The sequence below is a fragment of the Macaca fascicularis genome, chromosome 2 (assembly GCF_037993035.2).
Source record: "Macaca fascicularis isolate 582-1 chromosome 2, T2T-MFA8v1.1".
NCBI classification, from domain to species: domain Eukaryota; kingdom Metazoa; phylum Chordata; class Mammalia; order Primates; family Cercopithecidae; genus Macaca; species Macaca fascicularis.
Window position 1 is genome coordinate 162,320,227 of NC_088376.1, and position 9,489 is coordinate 162,329,715.

A 9,489-nucleotide genomic window follows, 5' to 3' on the forward strand; every position below is an offset into this window, starting at 1 on the left:
TCACCTTCTCTATGTGCAAAATTATGATAGTTTACCCTGATTCTTTAAGCTATGGTTAAATTTTAGGGAAAAGAAATCCATGAGAAAAAGTCCTACACAGTTATGGAAGCATTAGATATTCTTTCATCCTGCAATAGGAATGATGAACAAAAGATTTTCTTTCTTTTGCCACATCAGATAGCATGCTTTATTGAGTGGGAAGAATTAGGAGATTCCTACCTAGCAGTGTTATAATAAGGCTTTATTTATGGTTATTTAAAATAGTTAACAGTTTTCCTCAGGTTTTTTTTTTAGTCATTTGAGCTCATTTTTTTTCATTTTTTTAAATCCTGGATTAAAATCGAAATTAACTGCTTTAGAGTTTGCCTGATGTTTTGATTTTCAGATAAAAATAAACAGAAGCTCAGTATTCTTTTCACTTTGGCATTTAGATTTTTTTCTAATAGCATAAAAAAAGCAAGCTTGCCTCCTGGGTGTAAGAAGAGCTTCTAGCTATAAGAGTCAATCAATTGGGAAGGGCATTTGTGGGTAGGAGTTGTGAAAAATTGCCAACTTGACCTTGAAAAAAAGAAAAAGAATTGAGACTAGTGGCAATGATCATTTATTTCCCGTGTGCTGCAGTCTCTCTCACATTTTTAATTTGGTTTAAATTTCTGTCCCCTACTACCCACTCAACACACATTTATGTGCGCTATTAACATCATAATGTATATTAACGAGCCCTCACAGCTGCTTAAGAAGCTTCTTCTAGCAGGCTAATAACTTTTCTTTGACTCAATGATGCTGTGTATAATGTAGTCTAATAAAACTATGTCATGTGCATTGAAAAGCAGTCAGAATAAAAGAATAGTTTACTCACCCAAAGGGGCAGCAACTAAGAATACAGCTATACTAGCAAAATCATCTCAATTTGTATAGCTCAGTGGAATTTGTATCCTTGTATACATTTCCTTGTTTCCATATATGTGCATTGTGAAAGCTAGACACAAGATAACAGAATCTCAAGGTTGGAAAACATAAAAGGCTACCTACTCCAATAAACTGTTTAATGCTTACATTATTTCAGCAACATTTGCTCAGAGTGGTCCTCCAACACATACATGAAACACTACCCTCACCCCCATCTTCCCTCATCTATCCTCAGTAACAGAAAGAAGGACTAAAATATCTCTAGAAAAGAGGTTTTCAACCTTGGCTGCACAATGGGACACCTGTGGGAGCGTTTTAAAATCACCATGCTGAAGCTACAGCCCAGATCAACTAAATTAGAATCTGAGGGCCAGACTCAAAAATCAGAATTTTTTAACCCTCTCAAGTGATTTCAACTGCAGCCAAGATTGAGAGCCACTGCTCTAGAGGCAACACATCCTGGAAATGATAAGTCGTTTTCATAGGAAGTCAAAATCTGTTACTCTACAACTTTGACCTATTCGTCTTAAAAGAAGTTTTTTGTTTTTTTTTTTTTTTTTTGAGAATTTGTAGCTGAAACTCAGGGAAATAACCTCTTCTCCTTGTCCAGTCAAAAATTAAATAATAGGTTATTGTTTATAAAGCGTAGGTGAAAGACTCAGAACTATATATGACAGATATCACATATAATTCCAATTTGTTTTTCAGCCCTTGGGAGAAAGATCTCTTTCCTTAAACTTGTACATATCTGAGAAGAAAAGAAGGCTCTCTCTTAAGAGGATTGGACAGAAACATTTTCATCTAGAGTCTGGTTCTTTGGACATGATCCAATCACTACTTCTCTACCTATGAGACAGTTGACCATCTCTTTCTCAGATGAGGTATGATAACATCTAACTAAACTTTTTGTTTTGGGACACTGAATAAAGGGTTTCCTTTATACTCTAGTAGATATTGCAAAGTAACAATCATGGACATATAGCAATATATTAAGACTGTAAAATATCTCAAGATATTATTCCTTTCCTTTTTGTTACACAGAGAGAGAGAGAGAGAGAGAGAGAGGGTCATAGACATATATATATAGACTTGGGAACTAAATGGCCTAAGCCTTGCAGTATTATGTTCTTTTAGTGGCTGACTATCAAGTCTATCCATTCCCAGAAGAAAGCATTGTCACATTCCTAATGGCTTAACTTTACTAGGATAGATAGTTCAAATTGTGGTCATCATCCTTCCACATGAAGGACTATAGAAATACTTGACAACAGATATAACTTCTTCTTCGATTTTTTTTTCCTCTATCCTCAATTTCTTCACCTATTTCTCATAAACTTGGCTTTACTTTCTCTCAATATTTTGGTGATTTTTCCTCTTGACACCCTCCAGATGCCTGTAGCCCTCTTAAATTATAGTTCCCAGAGATGTAGAGATTATCTTCTTAGTCTTAGATACCATAAAATGGAAAGTCTCTAACTTGAAAGAATGGGATAGGTAATTGATCAATAACCAAAAAAAAAAAAAGTACTAATATGAAGAATCGTTAAGTAAGTAATAGTTAGTTGGTGTAAGCTGTTAGACAACTGCTGGAAGTTTATAGTCTCAGGCCTGAACAGTTTAAAAAATGGAGTTGCCATTGACTGATCAAGGAAGACTTAGAGGGGAGAAAGTTTTTTTTGTTTTGGTTTGTTTTTTATACTTTAAGTTCTGGGACACATGTGTAGAACATGCAGGTTTGTTACATAGGTATACACGTGCCATGCTGGTTTACTGCACTTATCATCCTGTCATCTACATTAGGTATTTGTCCTAATGCTATCCCCCCACTAGTCCCCCACACCCTGACAAGCCCCAGTGTGTGATGTTCCCCTCCCTGTGTCCATGTGTTCTCATTGTTCAACTCGGGGGAGAAAATTTTTAAGGGCAGATCAGGACTTAGTTTTAGACCTGTTAATATTTTGGTCGTGTTCATTGGCATTTGGGTATTTAAGTCAGGCATTCAGGGGAGAGACCTGAACTATATAAATGTCTTTATAAATTTATAGCTGTGAATCACCAGTGTTTAGATTGCATTTAAAGAGCCAGACACAGTGGCTCACACACCTGTAGGCCTGCATTCCAGCTCTGATCAACAGAGTAAGACCCCATCTCTGAACAAACAAACAATCATGGTACTGGATCAAACCACCAAGGGAATGGGTATGGATAGAAAAGAGTAGAGATGCAATGACTGAAACCTAAGGCATTCCAATGTAAAGAAATGAGTAATAACCAAGAAGAGAGAATAAAAAGGAACAGTAAATGAGGTAGTTGAAAAACTAATAGAGTGTGTTGTCCATGCCAAGTGAAAAGGAGGGAGTGCTCATGTCTGTCAAACGCTGCTGAAAGTCTAATAAGATGAGGACATGAGGTCATGGATGATATTGACAGGAGTGGTTGTGGTGGAGTGGCAAGGGTAAAAGCTTATTTAGAATGCATTCCAGGAAGAAGGAGAAGAGAGAAATTGGAGATCAAGTGTATAAATACCTTTTCCTTAGGGTTTTTTTGTAAAGGGAAATGGCATGTGAGCTGGCAAGGAAGTGAGTTCAAGAAAAGGCTAATTTGTTTATCTATTTATTTAGTTATTTATTTTATGATAATATAATAAAAACGGAATGTTTACTATTGAGAAATCAATGATGCATGAAAGTAGGAAGAATAGTTGGAGGACATCCCTGAGTTGGAGAGAAGGGAAAAGATCTAGAAAAGTTGAAGACCTGGACTTATTTAGAAGTACATAGAACTTATCCATAATAACAGAGGAGAAAGCAAAGTATATGGTCACAAGTATATTAAGAAAGGTAGAAAAGGTGGTATAGTTTTTGCAAGTTCTTAAATATTGCTTCTATTTTATCAGGCAAAGTGGAAGCAAGGTCATAAGCTAAAAGTGAAGCTTATGAGGGAAGAAGTATTGAAAATTTAAAGAGAAAGGAGAAGAATGAAATAATTATCTGAATCTAACAGAGTAGGCGTATGTGTAATTGGTAAGCAGCATTAAGAGTCCACTTAAGGTTAATGATCATGAATACAAAGTGAAACAAGTCAACATTGTTCTGTGTTTTTTTCTAGTCATATTGACTAAACAAGTACAGATATATAATGGCATAAAATTGGATTTAGTCTTGATTGAAGACAAGTGAAAGCAATATGGTGAGAGAGTGGCAAGTGGAAAGAAGGTAAGGGTATAAGTACTGGAGTTAGTATACTGATAGATCATAGAATTCAAACTGAATAACAAAGGGACAAAAGACGTGAGTGATTAGATAGTAGAATAGATACTTTATGGTCTTAGTGGGTTCAAAGGATTGTTGGAATTCAGGTACTGAAAGAAATGAACTGAAAAGGTTAGAGGAGGAGGAGGTAAGAACAGAAAGCTTGAGATTGAGATTATGCAGAGATTTCAGTTATTCACAGTTACAAAATTTAAGATACGCCTGTAGAGTGACTGAGGGAAGATGGAAGACAAGGACATTGGAAGAAAGGAAGGAGGTAAAGAAACCAAAAAGTCAGGCAATTGGAAGGATTATCCATCTCTATGAGGAAATTACCAAGAATAAAGACAGTTATATTACTGGAGAAAGAGACAGAAATGAGGAGGAGTGATCTTCTTGGGGTCAGTACATGACTCCAAAAGGGAGGGCTCATGGGTGGAATAGACATCTGATGATATAGGAATCAAATCTTGGAAGGGAGGTGGAGTAGAGGTTGTTTTGCATATTTCTTTTTCATGCACCATATTTGTTTTCATCTCCAGCTTGTCATTAATATATTTGTTTAACACATTCTGCACTTTTATTGGTGGCTTCAGTTAAGTTACAAAATAAAACAAGTTTGGGATAAGGCTCTGAGCTATGTCACTAGAAACGTCTCTCTGGATTGATACTGACCCATTAATAAACATTCCATGAATTATTGCTATGGTTCAATAATTATTATCTTGTTCATCCATGAGGATGTCCAGTGTTGTGAGAGATGTCATGTCTTGCTGAAATGTTGATATTTCACAACAAGTGCAATGTTTTTCGGACTATTTCATGCAGTTCTTGGTAATCCACATATTCTCAGATTCTCAAGTCCCTTATGAGAATTATGCTAATGTTATCATTTCATTTTAATAATAGTTTTTTAATTGATACAAATGTATTCAATATAATTTGAATGACCCTTTTATAACTGAGGATTGGCACACTACTTTTGTTCCTGGGTCTGCATTTATCCTCACATTGGTACCAAAAAGTACTACTCTAATTGTTTTTAGTTAAAAAAAGAAATGCCTTAATACTTAAATGATGCATGCACACCAAAAGCAGGCTAGATGACATCACTGTGTCCTCTATAAATGATGATTTTGCAGTGTTTCAAATAAAGAAAAAACGTGGGTGACCTGAATCATCATATGGCATGTGATAGAATCAGAAGACTAAACCTATGGAAGTCAGTACCATGTTCACATTACTAAATAGCAATTTTATTTTAATTAATGGGATGAATTTTAATAATACTAGTTTTGTAGCTTTTTTATAATTCATATTTGATGATCTTGCTTTATAGTTTTATTTATATTTATCATTAAAATAAAAATAATTTAAACAGATTCTATCTTCTTTCTTCTTTGTTTTTGTTTTTGTTTTTGTTTTTGTTTCTTTGAGACCAAGTCTCACTCTGTCGCCCAGGCTGGAGGGCAGTGGTGAGATCTCGGCTCACTGCAAGCTCCGCTTCCCGGATTCACGCCATTCTCCTGCCTCAGCCTCCCGAGTAGCTGGGACTACAGGCGCTGTCCACCATGCCCTGCTAAATTTTTTTTGTATTTTTAGTAGCGGCAGGGTTTCACCATGTTAGCCAGGATGGTCTTGATCTCCTGACCTCGTGATCCGCCCACCTCAGCTTCCCAGAGTGTTGGGATTACAGGCGTGAGCCACCGCGCTTGGCCCTCTTCTTTCTTGTTAATAGGGTTTATATATTACTTTAGGAGAAAAATTCAGCCTTTTCCATTTCTCTTATATTTCTGGTCTAACAACTCTGATTTTTAAAAGTGAGAGTAAAATATCTAACATGTCTTATCCTTGAGGACTCCATGCTAGCTGACAACCAGAAATAACTACCCATTTTTCTACATCCTCTAAAGTCACTCTTATGTTAGTCAAAATAACATCCCCCCAAGCTACCAACCTGGCCAAATCTCAATAGTTTAACATGGCAAAAGTTTATAACTACCTTATACTAGAAGCCTAATGTAGGGCAGCAGAGGAGCTCTTTTCATCATAGTCCCTCAGATACCCATGCTAATAGAGATTTCATTTTGACACAAACTTCCCTGATCACCAGAACAGTGGCAAACTGCACACTGGTTTTCAAAGTTTCTACCTAGAAATGCTACATATCACTCCAAATCACCTTTCTGTGGCCAAAGAAAATCACATGAGCATACTTCACTTCAAAAGGGACTAGGAATAGGAGTCCCACCACATCAATAGTAGAAGAATTAGATTTAGTAGATAATCTCTCTAGAAACTTACAGGATAAATATCACATTTACCAGTTTAGAATGAATATTTGTGCAATTAGTGTCCTTTTCTGTTGTTTGCAAACAACAGAATAAAAAAGAATTCATTGGAAGAACTAAAAAGAGAAGATTAAATAACCAGGTTCAGAAAGACCAAGAACCAAGCTAGTTCTAGGTGTCTCAACAGCAAGAAGAAATGGATGGCCTGTTTAAAGTGCCCTATCAGGGTAAATAAAGTCCACAAAAATTCGGTCATTTTAATAGTCACTCAAAGTGTGCAAATTGATGGGCTATATTGAGTCACAAGCCCATCCCCTGGCTAGAGGACATCAAGGCATTGTAATATTCCACTCCAATGGGGAAAGAGGTAATTTCCCAACAGAAAAAAATCAGTGTTATATAAAAAAAAGAAGGATACTAGACGGCCAAAACACATCCTTCTTTCCCTTTTGAAAATCTGAACTTTATTAAGCTGTCTCCCAGTATTTCTTCTATTCTTAATTCCTCAGAAATTTGTTGCTGTTCTCATGATCACAGTATAAGAGACCAACAAGAGAAAGATCTTTCCTGCCCACGATATTGTCTTGCCTACTGACATGCAATGTAGCTAAAGTCTTTTGACATTATAGCCATTGTTTTTTGTAGTCATCTCCAGGAGGGGTTTAACACCAAACAATCATCACTAAAACAATTCGTGGATGAATTTTTGAGATTAGATGACCATAATTTATCAGCACAAAACCACGCAGGAAGGAAATGGAGGACCATGAGGGTATTTTTTACTACTTTAAGTTCTGGAATACATGTGCAGGATATGCAGTTTTGTTACATAGGTAAACATATGCCATGGTGGTTTGCTGCACCTATCAACCCATCCCTAGGTATTAAGCCCAGCATGTGTTAGCTCTTTTTCCTGATGCCTTTCCTCCCCCTGCTCCCCTCAGCAACAGACCCCAGTGTGTATTGTTCCCCTCCCTGTGTCCATGTGTTCTCTTTGTCAGCTTCCACTTATAAGTGAGAACATGCAGAGTTTGGTTTTTTGTTACTGCATTAGTTTGCTGAGGATAATGGCTTCCAGCTCCATCCATGTCCCTGCAAAGGACATGATCTCATTCCTTTTTATGGCTGCATAGTATACAATGGTGTATATGAACCATATTTTCTTTACCCAGTCTATAATTGATGGGAATTTGGGTTGATTCTGTGTCTTTGCTATTGTGAATAGTGCTGCAATGAACATATGTGTGCATGTATCTTTATAACAGAATGATTTATATTCCTTTGGGTATATACCCAGTAATGTAACTGTTGGGTCAAATGGTATTTCTGGTTCTAGGTCTTTGAAGAATCACCACACACAGTCTTCCACAATTGTTGAACTAATTTACATTCCAACCAACAGTATAAAGGCATACCTTTTTCTCCACAGCCTCGCCAATATCTGCTCTTTTTTGACTTTTTAATAATCACCATTCTGACTGGCATGAGATGGTATGTCACTGTGGTTTTGATTTACATTTTTCTAATGATAGTGATGTTGAGCTTTTTTTCATATGTTTGTTGGCTGCATGTATCTCTTCTTTTGAGAAGTGTTTGTTCATGTCCTTTGCCCGTTTTTTAATGGAGTTCTTTGGTTTTTTTCTTGTAAATTTTTAAAAATTCCTTGTAGATTCTGGATATTAGACCTTTGTCAGACGGATAGATTGCAAAAATTTTCTCCCATTCTGTAGGTTGTCTGTTCACTCTGATAATAGTTTCTTTTGCTGTGCAGAAGCTCTTTAGTTTTAATTAGATCCCGTTTGTCAATTTTTGCTTTTGTTGCAATTGCTTTTGACATTTTCATCATGAAACCTTTCCCCGTACCTATGTTCTGAGTGGTATTGCCTAGATTTTCTTCCAGAGTTTTTATACTTTGGGGTTTTACATTTAAGTCTTTAATCCATCTTGAGGTAATTTTTGCATAAGGTGTAAGGAAGGTGTCCACTTTCAGTTTTTTGCGTGTGGTTAGCCAGTGTCCCAGCACCATTTATTAAATAGGGAATCCCTTCCCCATTGCTTGTTTTTGTCAGGTTTGTCAAAGTTCAGATGGTTGTAGCTGTGAAGTCTTATTTCTGAGGTCTCTATTCTGTTCCATTAGTCTATGTGTCTGTTTTGGTAGCAGTACCATGCTGTTTTGGTTACTGTAGCCTTGTAATACAGTTTGAAGTTGGGCAATGTGATGCCTCCAGCTTTGTTCCTTTTGCTTAGAATTGTCATGGCTATACAGGCTCTTTCTTGGCTTCATATTAATTTTAAAGTAGTTTTTTCTAATTATGTGAAGAGTATCAATGGTATTTTAATGGAAATAGCATTGAATCTATAAATTACTTTGGGTAATGTGGCCATTTTCACAATATTGATTCTTCCTATCCATGAGCATGGAATGTTTTTTTGTTTTTGTCCTCTCTTTCCTTGAGCAGTGGTTTGTAGTTCTCCTTGAAGAGGTCCTTCACTTCCCTCATTAGCTGTATCCCTAGGTGTTTTATTCTCTTTGTAGCAATTGTGAATAATAGTTGATTCATGATTGAGCTCTCTGCTTGTCTGTTCTTGGTGTATAGGAATGCTTGTGTTTTTTGCACATTAATTTTGTATCCTGAGACCTTGCTGAAGTTGCTTATTAGCTTAAGAAGCTTTTGGGCTAACACATGGGGTTTTCTAGATATACGATCATGTCATCTGCAAACAGAAACAGTTTGACTTCCTCTCTTCCTATTTGAATACCGTTTATTTCTTTCTCTTGCCTGACTGCCTTCGCCAGAACTCCCAATTCTATGTTGAATAGTAGTGGTGAGAGAGGCATCCTTGTCTTGTGCTGCTTTTCAAGGGGAATGCTTTCGGTTTTTGTCCATTCAGTGTAATGTTGGCTGTGAGTTTGTCATAAATGGCTCTTATTATTTTGAGTTATGTTCCATCAATACCTAGCATATTGAGAATTTTTAACATGAAGGGATGTTGAATTTTATCAAAGGACTTTTCTGCATCTATTGAGATAATCATGT